Here is a 13,983-nt window from a genome sequence, read left to right as displayed (position 1 = left end):
GAGATCTTGTGAAGGATAATTGACATCTAAAACAGTGCTTGTCACACACGGTGAGGCATAATATAATTAAGATGTAACATGCTTATGACATCAAATGAGATAGATCTAAGATTCCTAATTCACGACGTATGTTGAAGAAAGGTTCTGTTGCCAATGGTTTAGTGAAAATATCAGCAAGCTGATTTTTGGAGTCAACGTGCTCAAAGACAACGTCTTCTTTTTCAACATGATCGCGAAGGAAATGATGTCTAATCTCTATGTGTTTAGTGCGTGAGTGTAAAACAGGGTTTTTAGTGAGGTTTATGGCACTAGTGTTGTCACATTTGATAGGAATACGTTTGAGTTGAATGTTGAAGTCTTGTAGTTGCTGCTTAAGCCATAAAATCTGAGCGCAACAACTACCGGCTGCAACGTATTCAGCCTCTGCAGTTGACAAAGCCACAGAAACTTGCTTTTTGCTGTGCCAACTGACCAAGGAGTTTGAAAATAGGTGACACGTACCACTTGTACTTTTCCTATCTGATTTGCAGCCAGCAAAATCAGAATCGGAGTACCCTACTAGGCTACAATCACTTCCTTTAGAATACCAAAGCCCATATTTAGATGTTCCATGAAGGTATCTGAATATGCGCTTCACCGCTTTTAGGTGCGATTCTTTAGGATTTGATTGATAGCGTGCACACATGCAAACACTAAACATGATGTCAGGTCTAGAAGCAGAAAGATACAAGAGAGATCCGATCATACCTTTGAATCTTTTGACATCTACACACTTACCGTGCTCATCCTTTTCTAGATTTCCGTTGGTAGGCATTGGAGTGTCGATTGATTTTGAGTCATTCATTCCAAAGCGCTTGAGTAGTTCTCTGCAGTATTTTGTTTGACATACTGCAGTACCTTCATCAAGTTGCTTTATTTGCAGTCCTAGGAAGTAGTTTAGCTCCCCCATTAGACTCATCTCAAATTCACCCTGCATAACCTTAGAAAATTCTTCGACCAAGTGTATGTTAGTTGAACCAAATATGATGTCGTCGACATAAACTTGAACTAAAAGAATGTGCTTCCCTTTGTGTTTAATAAAGAGAGTATTGTCCACTTTACCTCTTGAATATCCATGATCAATTAGGAATTTGCTAAGCCTTTCATACCAAACCCGAGGGGCTTGTTTAAGACCATACAAAGCTCTTTTTAATTTGTAAACATGATCTGGATTTTCAGCATTTTCAAAACCGGGAGGTTGTGAAACATACACTTCTTCATTTATGACACCATTAAGAAAGGCACTCTTTACGTCCATTTGGTAAAGCTTAAAATCCTTAGAACACGCATAGGCGAGCAAAAGACGTATAGCTTCGAGGCGAGCAACTGGAGCATAAGTTTCCTCATAGTCTATGCCCTCCTCTTGGTTATATCCTTGTGCTACTAAGCGTGCCTTGTTCCTAGTAATCACTCCGTTTTCATCAAGTTTGTTTCTAAAAACCCACTTAGTCCCTATGATATGATGATCTCGCGGACGAGGGACAAGTTCCCAAACGTCATTTCTTTTAAATTGATTAAGCTCTTCTTGCATGGCCATTAGCCAAAACTCATCAATCAAGGCCTCTTTGGCATTTTTAGGCTCAACTTGTGAAACAAACGCGAAGTGAGAACAAAAGTTACTTATCTTAGACCGGGTCATTACTCCCTTTGAAATGTCTCCCAAAATGTTGTCGATGGGATGGTCTTTTGAGGATCTCCAAGCTGTTGGAAGATCATTCACTTCAGCTGTCTTTTCTTCCTCAATTTCTTCATGACTTGTATCTTCCTCCTTCTCATGGGCAGCTGTTTTGGACTGATCAATTTCCTCAACAGCTTCCTTGAGTATGTCTTCTGTAGATACACCTGCGTCATCAAAAGAAATACCTTTTCCGACATTTTTCGGATAAGACTCATCAAAAGAAACATGAACCGACTCTTCAACAGTAAGTAAACGCTTATTATACACTCTATATGCTTTACTTGACATTGAGTAACCAAGAAAAATACCTTCATCCGCTTTTGCATCAAACTTCCCAATGTTTTCCTTACCGTTATTCAAAACAAAACATTTACAACCGAATACGTGAAGATGTGACAAGTTTGGTTTTCTTCCTTTCAAAAGTTCATAAGGAGTTTTGTTCAAAATAGGGAGAATTAAAATTCTGTTTAGGACATAACAGGCTGTGTGTCATACCCCAAAAATTACCCATCATTTTTCCTAAAAAAAAAAAAAAAAACGAAAAAAAAAAAAAAAAAAAAAAGAAAACGAAAAAAAAAACGAAAAAAAAAAAATTAATTAATTAATTAATTAATTAATTAAATAATTAAAATAAATAAATAAATAAAATATAACAAATTATTTTGGACTTGGGTCTCCCTCATTCCAAACCCATTACCCACGAAATTAGTCTATAAATACTGAAGTTTCAGTAGAGGAAAAAACACTTGGAGTTTACACTGGGAGATTCACTGGAGAAAGAAGGAAGAGAAGCAAAACACTCTGAGGTTTCCTTGGAACAAAACCTTGAGGAAAAAGAAAGAGAGAGAACAGAGAAGGACGGATAGAAACTTTGGCATAGGAACCCTGCCTACCCGGAGAATTCAGAGTAAAGAAACCCTGAAGGCAGCCCATCTGCACCGAAGCCATCGCCGTCCAATTCCCGCTGCCTAACTTATTCCGATACTACAAGTGGTCAATCCCTTCAACCTTGAATTGGCAAACAGGTTTGCGTATCTCTATTGTTTATACTTTCAATTGGCCATATCTACATATATAATGCATCATGATAAAATGTTGATATATAATTTGCTTTCGTATGGGAATTTAAATATGCCTGAATACCCTGAATGTTTGACCATGTTATTCCTGTGATAAAATGCCATAAAATTCAAAGTTCCTAACATGGGGCTGTTTTCAAATTCAAAATCCGTGGCCGCTCGCTAGCACCTCGCTAGGCGAGCCTGGGGCGAGTATTCGCCTGGCCTTCGCTAGGCGAGGCAGAGGCGAACGAGACAGTAGCTGACTTTTCTATTTTTTTTTTTTATGTTTTATCATAGCCATGCATTATTCATCCTATCCTATTTATTGTTGTGATATTTCTCCGGTGTAATCTTCGATTGCACCCTGATTTGGTGTTCTGACATGTTTCTTTTTTTTTTTGAGTTTCGTAAAGGTTCGCATATCCCAGGAAAAGGTTATTGGCTAGGTATTCCACTTTAGTTGTGGGATACCCTTGTGGAGTTTCACCCTAAATTAATTTTTAATGTATTAATTTCTAATGTATTAATTTTTTTTAATATATTATTTTTAATAATTTTAATGTGGAGTTTCATCCTAATTATATAATTAATTGTAAAACTTTGCCTTTGAATAAGTGATCTTGGACCTCTCTTTGTTGCCTTACGATTACGATATTACGGTCATGTCCCGCGAACGTGGGGATACCCTTAGCAAAGACCCTTCGGTTAAATCATCATAAAATAAATTATAGTCCCTCGGATGTTGCCTTCGAATATACAACTTTGTCCCTCGATGACCCTCCGATGTTGCCTACGGTTAAAAGATGATAGTCCCTTCGAATGCTAAGGTATCCTCGTAACTGTTGCCTTCAATGACCAATCGATGACCCTACGATGACCCTTTTACATCCGAAGGATAAAACTACTTATTTCTCAATAATGAGGACAGTTTTACCCTCATAAGGATAGGAAATACTCATAAAGACCTTGGGTCGGTATAACTCTTAATTGCTGGCTCACAACCTAAAACATTTTTTCACACCTCACACCTTTCAAAATACCTTCAGAAAATCACCACTTGGTATACATTCATACTAGACTCATTACCGAGTTATATTTTTCTAAACAATTTTCAAAACTAAACGAGATAATCAATTTGTATACATTCATACAAGAATCATTACAAAGTTAAATTCTCTTTTCAAAACAATTTTTCTAAACAATTCACAAACACTTTTTTTTAGACAAAAATAATATAAGTGATCGAGCAATTAAGAGCCCATGGATAACCATGGATACAAAGGGTGCTAACACCTTCCCTTTGTATAATGTACCTCCCGAACCCAAAATCTAAATTAAGGTTTTTCCTGTTCTTTTCCACCTTTCCTTATTGGATAAAAGAAAAGTCGGTGGCGACTCTTGCTAACCGCGACATTGCGATTAAAACCACAAAAAAGTCCAGTTCACCGTATGACACTGTGCTAACAGCATCAGCCCAAAAGTATTTTGGTAATCCACCCTCATTAAGCATTGTTCTTGCCAACTCCTCTAAAACACGATTTTTACGCTCCACAACGCCATTTTGTTGTGGAGTGCGAGGGGCTGAAAAGTTATGCTCAATGCCATACTTGTCACAAAACTTCTCAAAGTGATAATTTTGAAACTCACCACCATGATCGCTACGAATTGTAACTATTTTGGAATTCATTTTGTTTTGGGACAGATTTGCAAAATTTTTAAAAGCAGAAAAAGTTTCATCTTTGCTATGAAGGAATATAGTCCAAGTGAATCTAGAGTAGTCATCAACTATTACAAAGCCATAGTAGTTTCCACCTAGGCTCTTTGTCCTAGAAGGTCCAAAGAGGTCCATATGGAGAAGCTCAAGGGGTCGTGAGGTTGAAATTACATTTTTAGATTTAAAAGACACCCTTGTTTGCTTTCCCATTTGGCACGCGTCACATAGGTGATCTTTTGAAAATTTTATTTTTGGTAGACCAACTACTAGATCCTTAGATACAACCTTGTTTAGCAAATCGAAGTTAACATGAGCTAAACGTCTATGCCAAAGCCAAGAATCATCATTCAAGGTGACTAGACATTTAGTGTTTGTTAACGGTACATCAAACAAGTCAAGCATATAGATGTTGTTTACTCTTACACCCTTAAACACAATGTTTTGTTCAACATGTTCAATTATGCAGCAAGTTTTTGTAAACGAAACTTTATAGCCCATGTCGCATAGTTGACTTATGCTTAACAAGTTGTGTTTAAGTCCCTCAACTAAATGGACATTTGAAATAGTAGTGGTGGAGGGATTACCTACACTACCTTTGCCGAGTATAGCTCCTTTGTTGTTGTCTCCATAAGTAACATATCCCTTTTTCTTCGCCTTGAAGTCTATAAAAAGCGATATGTCACCGGTCATGTGCCTTGAGCAGCCGCTGTCAAGAAACCACCTTCTATCTACGGAGGCAAGGCACTCATCCTACAACATCAAAAGAGAGAAGTTGGTCCCCAATTTTCATTGGGTCCAAGAGGGTAAGTGTTAACATGGTTGCCTTTTGGCTTCCATTGATAAATACCTTTAGGGACTAGAAATCTCCTAAATTTGCATTTTTCAATGGTATGGCCAGCATGACAACAATAATGACATAAACCATGATGATGAGTTTGTTGTTTCTTGTTCATTGAATCCTTTAGAATAAAAGAGTATTTTGCATATGGAGGATTCAATGACTTCTTAAACAACTTGGGGTCAACGGCATAAGTAATTTTAGGTTGTAGCGCTTTCTCTAATTTGGCCTTAAGAGTGTTTACCTCTTTTTGCCAAACATAACAAGCGTCACAATACCTAACTCTACTACATCCGTCAGTGTCAATAGTTTTTGAATTTTCTGCAATACTAGTTTTCAATGCTTCTAAATCAATTTCAGCTTTGTTCACTTTTCCTTCCAAAAAGGAGAAGATATGTTTGTCGGAAGCAAGTCGTTTAAAAGCATCTACAGCTTCGTTATGCAGTTTTTCAAAAGCTATTTTTAATTCCGAAAAGGACATAGAGGAGAAGTTATTGAAGTAAGCTTGTTTTACCTTTTTGTCATTGCTTTTCTTCTTGTGGTAGGACTGAATTTTTGAGTGAGCCATAAGGCACAGATTTGCAGCTTCATCATCATCACTTGAGCTTTGTGTGTTTGATGACTCACTATCACTTTCCCATGCAATATACGCTCTCCTTTGCTTGCTGTGACCTTTTGGTGAGTCTTTTCTTTGGTCCTTATACTTCATAGGGCATTCCGTTTTAAAGTGTCCGGATTTACCACAATTAAAGCATGATCCTCTTCCTCTACTCTTCTTGTTTTCTTCTTGTTTCGAATTTATGGATTGTCTTCGAAACTTCATGAGATTTTTGTCGGAATGCTTGACTCCATTCTTTCGAATGAATCTATTGTATCTCCTTACAAACAGTCCCATTTCCTCATCATCCGAGTCTTTGTCACTACTTGAATCATTGTCGCTTTGCTCTTTTCGTGAGAACTTAGAGCTAGAAGCCACAAGAGCTATTGGCTTCTTCTCTCCCTCTTTGTCTCTTTTCTTTTCCTTCTCCTTCTTACTTTTATTCTCATATTTTTCAAGACTTTCCAAAGCTTGCTGATGTTCTTCCAGCTTTCCAAACAGTGTTGTAATTGTAAGTCTTGTAAGATCGTTGGCTTCCTTGATTGCTGTAACTTTAGGTTGCCACTCCCTGCTAAGACACCTGAGAATTTTATTAGTAGCAATTTCATTGGAAATAGGTTTTCCAAGAGCATTCAATCGGTTAGTTAGATGGGTGAATCTCTTTTGCATGTCGGAGATGGATTCTCCTTGTTTCATGCGAAAGAGCTCAAATTCTTGATTGAGTGTGTTAATGCGGGACTGTTTTACTTCAGTAGTACCCTCATGGGCAACTTCTAAAGCGTCCCACATTTCTTTAGCTGTCGTGCAATGTGATACTCGATAATACTCATCAACACCAAGTGCTGAAATTAACATGTTTCGAGCTCTCCAATCACACGACCACTTTTTCTCATCTTTCTCATTCCAATCATCTTCTGGTTTAGGTACTATGGCGCCAGCCGCATTAGTCATTGTAATTTGAAACGGACCGTTTTCAATGGCAGCCCATACTAACCTATCCACAGAATTTATATGAACTCGCATGCAGTCTTTCCAGTAGCCGTAATTTTCACCGTTGAAAATAGGCGCTCTATTATACGCCCCCTTTGGTTCAGAATCCATACTGTTACAGGCAGCCACAGAGCACCAGCGAACCGGCGCTCTGATACCACTTGTTAGACGGTGTGGCTAGTGATCGAGAGGGGGGGTGAATAGATCACCTCTTTAAAAATTAACGGATTTAACGTTTAATTAGAGTTTTCAAAAACAGCAGAAAAAGCAGTCCCGAATCGACTTCCGTCTATTCTGAACTGCTACTAGAAAGCCGGACACGCAAGTGCAGTTGCTGGATTTTAATGAGAATGACAGAAATAATACACACAGAATATTAACAGATTGAATGCGCTTATCCTCAAATACTATTTCCAATGAACACAATTTAGTTAACCGTTTTATCAAACAGTTGGTGTGTGAGTGTTTGATGATAAACAGCAATGGTGTATGATTAAAGGTTTTATTATCACTGCTGTCCAGAAATATGATCAATCACCACACACTAACAGAAATTGCAAAACAGTTTTGAAACGTAAAGAAGATTAAGGTAAGAGTATGATACGCAGAGATTTGTTAAGGAAGTTCCCCACGTCGTCCTCGCGTGTGGGTACGTCTCCCTCTCAATTTCAATTGAAATTGAGAACTTTGATTATCAATTATTGCCGAATCCGTTGATACAAGGTTTTGATACAAAGACAGAATTTCTAAACTCCAAGAACCTCGTCTTGTATAAACCTTCACTTGATCTGAGCTCGATCAAGATTTTCCTGCACAAAGTTGCAAACAATTCACCGGTTCCACGACCTGCTTGCGAAATCCCCCGATCTCCAAACGCAACGTTGCGGCTGAATATGTTCTGCAAATGTGACTCCCAAACCCTCAAGAACACACCAGTTCTTGAAGGACAAACCAGTAGGTTTTTCCTAGAAACCCCCTTCAATCTTCGACTCAGCTAGATCCTCGATCGTTCCACTGCAACCCACAGCTAGATCCTTGATCACACCACTGAACGTTATCTCAATGCTTCTTTGATCCAAAGAACAAGAATTGTTATGTGTAAATGTTCTTGAAAGAAGAGTGATTGAGAAGATGAAGAAGATGAAGTCTCTTTCAGGTTTCTATGTGCTCACTGACAATTGCTCCAACACTTCTTTGATCTTGTGTTCAATTGTCTTTTTGCTCAATGAATTCGTGTCTGCTACCTGCTATGAAAACCTGTACTTATATGCTGCAAAACAGTTGCTGTTATGACTTAAAACCACTTTGTGTATTGATGCATAACAGTGTGTATCGATGCATACTGTAAGTTGTGTGAATATTTGGTGAAATTAATTACTCATGTATCGATGCATAAATCGTGTGTATCGATGCATGTGATTTTTACACTGATATGTATCGATGCTGAATGCTCATGTATTGATGCACAGGCAGTCTCAAGTAGTCATGTATCGATGCATAAATCGTGTGTATCGATGCATGTGATTTTTACACTGATATGTATCGATGCTGAATGCTCATGTATTGATGCACAGGCAGTCTCAAGTAGTCCTGTATCGATGCAGGAATCGTGTGTATCGATACATGGAGTTTTTGACCTTCCATGTATTGATGCATGGCTCGTATGCATCGATGCATACTGAGCAGAAATTTTTTTGTAATTAATCACAGGTTACATGTATCGATGCAAAGGCTCATGTATTGATACATACTGTTATAAAATGCATTTTAATAGTTATTTTAAGGGAATTTTCAATGTAGATTTATATGTATGTTTATGCAACAATAAAGTGGGATGATGGACAAAATAAGAACACAAATATATCATGTAATGCAATGCACAATCAATTTGGATGATGATCACACAATTTGCTATCATTAAAAGTTAATTCAAGTTAAAGAATTCTTTCACAGTTGTGTGCATTAGAAAGGATTAAACAGTGTTCTTTCTGAAAAGAGTTTTGATCACACGAGGGTGACAAGTTGGATTAATGTGTTGGATGTTTTGTTTGACTGGTTTCGATCGCACGAGGGCGAGAAAGGATAAACTTGATAGATTAAGATATTTTTGGTTGGATGACGATTACTCGGATAGTCGAGTAAGACAACTCGTATCCTAATAACCGAGAAAGGGGATAGAAGACTCTAAACCACTCTCTGTTTCATCTGAGTATTTACGAAAATAAGGTTGTATATGGTTGACGTATTTTAGAATGAACGACAAGTACTTGAATAGCTGAGTAAGACAACTCATATCCAAGCATTTGAGAAGAGGAGTTGAAAGCTTAAAACCATCTCCCTTTTCGTATAGTTAAGAAAGCGATTTGATTAAGTTGTATTTGCGGAAAAATGTCAATTATTCGACTGACCGAGTAAGATAACTCGTATTCGTCCAATTGAGGAGTGAAGTTGAAAACTCAAAGTCAACTCCTTTTTCATTCAACTTATTGTAAAAAATGTTTTGATTTAATCGGGGTACTTCAATTGAGTTTGAGAGAAAATACCCGACGTTGGATCGAGGTTTTAGATTTGTGTTTTGAATGAAGTGAATTTATTTAGTGTATTGCTCTTCTACTCGATAAAAATCGAATAGGTGTCATTGTCAGAAAACCCAAGAGTAAGCTATGTGAGGTTGATGGCGATACTTTAAAAGCGATCGACTTACAAGGGTGTTTTGAATTGATTTGGAAAATGCGCACTCGATATTGACCAAGGTTTATATTTACATTTGCATATGAATTGAATTAAGAAAATGGTCTTGAAATGAGATTGCTTATGAATTTTAGCTTATGCAACGTGAGTGCAAAGTAACCAACAGGAAATTAAAGGGTCTCATTGCAAGGTATCCCAAGAGAAAGCCTTTTGTGTGCAAAAGTGACCTATGCTAAACAAAGGATAATGGTCTTACAAACATGTTCCCCTAAGGTGGTGCCATGATGCCATTCTTACAACATGCATGTAAGTTACGGATGAAAATCCAAGTGTTTACAATGTATCACAAAGAGTAAAGGAAGACTTCCAAGCAAAGATCCTACGATGAAATCCTCTAAGTCCAAGTTGATTAAGAGTGGAGTGAAATTTTTTGGTCTTTATCATTTTATCATGTTTTTGTTATTTTTAATGTATGATGACAATAAAATAAATAACAAGTAAATAAACATGCATGATGAGTTTGTACAATGATGATGATAATGAGTACTTGAATGTAAATTACAAGGTAATGACATAAAAGTAAATCACAAGATAAAGAATGGTAATATCACAATAATAATGGTTAGTGAATGTAAATGAACAATAAAATAAATTGCAAGGAATTAAAGTGCAATAATGTAAATGTTAGAAGTTAATAGTTAGTAGAATAACAATAAGCAAATGGATTAGCAAGTTAATATGGAGAATATGGTTTCATCTATGCATCAAATGACTCAAATATGGGTGAAATAGAGGCAATATATCAATGCCTCAAAGTATCATGAATGATCTATTGATCAACCATTAATAGATTTGAAACATTGAAGATTTAATCAACTTTAAACAACCATGGTCATGATCTAATAGAACTCATCAACCAAATAAATGTAACAACAAGTCAACAATAAATATTAAATGACAACAAGAAACAATGTAAAGGAAATGGTTTCATCTATGTACCAAATGATCCAAACATGGTTAAAATAGAGGCAACCTATTAATGCCTCGAAGTATCATGAAGGATCTATTGATCAATCATTAATAGGTTTGAAACATTGAAGGTTTTATTAACTCTAAACAACCATAACCATGATTTAATAGATCTCCTCAACCAATAAATATAAACGATAACAAGAAACAAAGTTTGATTGAAAATGGTGGGTAAAAAGTAGTAAGAGCAAAAAATCCCCAAAAGGGTGTAAACCCAACAAAAACCAATTGTCTCAAAGTTGACTCAAATCTCTCTCAAAACACAACCCAAGAGTAAAAAATCATTTTCAAACACAAAGCAAAATCAAAAAATGTCAAGGAGTTTGAGTCCAAAATATTACCAAGATTGTGGTGTCAAAACTAGGTTGTTGTTGTGTTTGGGTTTGAGAGTGAAACAAAAAGCTTGGAAGAGAGTTGATATGGTTGTTGTGGTAGGAAAATGGAAGAGAAGGAAGGTGTATGTTTATGTGGTGGTGGTGAATGATTATGTAAGTGAAGGTTAAAAGTTTGCTATTGTTGTTGTTGTGTGGAAATGTTGGATTTTTACATGGTGGTTGGGTGGTCCAAAGAAGGAAAGAGGGTTTGGGTGAGTTAGGGTTTAGTTTGAAAAGAGGGAGCTTGAAGGTGATTTGGGCAGAGGTTTCGTGGCTTTCAAGCTTGAAAAATGAGTGGGGATAGTGCTTTATTTATAAGGGAAGCAAATGGGTTGAAGTGCGTGAATCAAAGGGTCCTCTGTGTAAAAAACAGAGTTATTTTTGCTGTCTGCGCAGGTGTAATCGGTTACCCTGATTAGGGTAATCGATTACACAGTCCCAAAATGGCCAAAAAATCAGTTTTTGGTCTGGGTAACCGGTTACCCTAATTAGGGTAATCGGTTACCCAGATTTTTTTTTTGAAATAATGAATGTATGCATGTGCAGTAGGGTCACGGATCAGATGAAAATTGTATCGGGGTAGGGACAAAATTGGGGTATGACAGCTGCCCCTATTTAATTACCTTGAACCAGAAAGTACGAATGACAACAGTCTTCGTACATTCGCGGTGGAAGATAATTAAATACTTGAAAGACCCGGATTTTGTCCTTTGAAATGTAAGGAAGAAATGCGAAAACAAAATGCAGTGAGAAATATAGTAAGAAAAGGTTATCAGAAGGTAAAATAAAACAATCAAGACTCTCTGGGAATTATCAGAGCAACATCTTGGATGCCATGATCGAGATATTCCGACAATAGAACGATACTTCAATGGCATCTAAGACTTTTTTTGAAAATTAGCAGAACATTGTTTTGAACAAAAACACCATATTCTCTGGGGATCAACAAAGCAGTTTCTTACATGATATAATCGAGATATTCCAACAAGTGAATGATACCTCAATCTTATCTAAGATTCTCCGAGGATATTAGAGCAGTATCTTGAAAACAAAAATGAGATTCTTCAAATGAATGAAGCAGCATCTCAAACAGACAAATGAGATTCTTCGAATAAATGAAGCAGTATCTCAAACAGTAAAAATGAGATTCTCTGTATCGAGTCGAAGCATCATCTTATATGATAGAATTAAGATATTCCAGCAAGGGAAAAATACCTTGATCGAATCTAAGACTCTCCGAGGATATTAGAGCAGTATCTCTAAAAAAAATCTGAAATGAGACTCTTCATATTGATGAAGCAGCATCTCAAATAGTAAAAATGAGATTCTCTGTATCGAGTTGAAGAAACATCTTATATTATAGAATTAAGATATTACAACAAGGGAAAGATACCTTAATTGAATCTAAGACTCTCTGAGGATATTAGAGCAGTATCTCTAAAAGAATTTGAAATGAGACTCTTCATATTGATGAAGCAACATCTCAAACAGTAAAAATGAGATTCTCTGTATCGAGTCGAAGCAGCATCTTATATGATAGAATTAAGATATTCCATCAAGGGAAAAATACCTTGACCGAATCTAAGACTCTCCGAGGATATCAGAGCAGTATCTCTAAAAGAATCTGAAATGAGACTCTTCATATTGATGAAGCAGCATCTCAAACAGTAAAAATGAGATTCTCTGTATCGAGTCGAAGCAACATCTTATATGATAGAATTAAGATATTCCAACAAGGGAAAGATACCTTAATTGAATCTAAGACTCTCCGAGGATATTAGAGCAGTATCTCTAAAAGAATCTGAAATGAGACTTTTCATATTGATGAAGCAGCATCTTAAACAGTAAAAATGAGATTCTCTGTATCGAGTCGAAGCAGCATCTTATATGATAGAATTAAGATATTCCAACAAGGGAAAGATACCTTAATTGAATCTAAGACTCTCCGAGGATATTAGAGCAGTATCTCTAAAAGAATCTGAAATGAGACTCTTCATATTGATGAAGCAGCATCTCAAACAGTAAAAATGAGATTCTCTATATCGAGTCGAAGCATCATCTTATATGATAGAATTAAGATATTCCGAACAAGGGAATGATACCTTAATTGAATCTAAGACTCTCTGAGGATACTTAGAGCAGTATCTCTAGAAAACAAATGAGATTCTTCAAATTGATGAAGTGGTATCTCAAACAGAGAAATGAGATTCTTCAGATAAATAAAGCAGTATCTCGAATATTCGTCTATTGGGGGAATTTTAAGAAAAGACTCCTTTTGAGGGAGACATACTGGGAATGCTCTGCAGGGGAAAAAGCTTATAAGAGACTTTTTAGGGTAACCTCTGCTTGGGGAGCAATGACTGTAAAGAAAAATGCTGGGAATATCATTATTAATCATAAAGTCGAAAAAATGATTTACTGAGATATAATCCCACGAGCATATGTAGAGTAATAACTTCATTTGGAATGAGGAATGTCCAAGATATACACGAATGACCTTGGATCCTGACATTTTATATTTGATTTTTGTATGATGTCCCACTTTAGGTGGGATTTCCATGCATGGGATGTATGCAAATATGCAATTTGCTGGGAATATTTGGTTGTGCATGTAGGAATGCGAATGATTTTTTTATTTTTGTTGAACTTCCCATTTTGTGGGAGTGTTATGCATGAGTATGTTGATGATTGATATGACTGTGTTTGATGAATCTTCCTGTTTGGCAGGAAATTATGCATGAAATGATGCATGTGATGCATGTGGGAATGCAACTGGGTAATTGGATGTTTTTGTAGGGTTTTATTCTTGACTGCCAATGAGGTTGGACTTTATATGGGAACTTCCAGATGAGGACAGAACTTGAAGGATATGTTATCATATGAGAACTGGGGAAAATAATTAAAATGTCAGACGAGACTGAATTTGTTTTTGTTTGTCAGACAGGAACTGACTTTTACAACAACTACCAGA

This window comes from Lathyrus oleraceus, chromosome 6, assembly GCF_024323335.1.
Source record: "Lathyrus oleraceus cultivar Zhongwan6 chromosome 6, CAAS_Psat_ZW6_1.0, whole genome shotgun sequence".
In the NCBI taxonomy this organism is placed as follows: domain Eukaryota; kingdom Viridiplantae; phylum Streptophyta; class Magnoliopsida; order Fabales; family Fabaceae; genus Lathyrus; species Lathyrus oleraceus.
The sequence above is the reverse complement of the archived record's forward strand: the minus strand, read 5'-3'. Positions refer to the sequence as shown.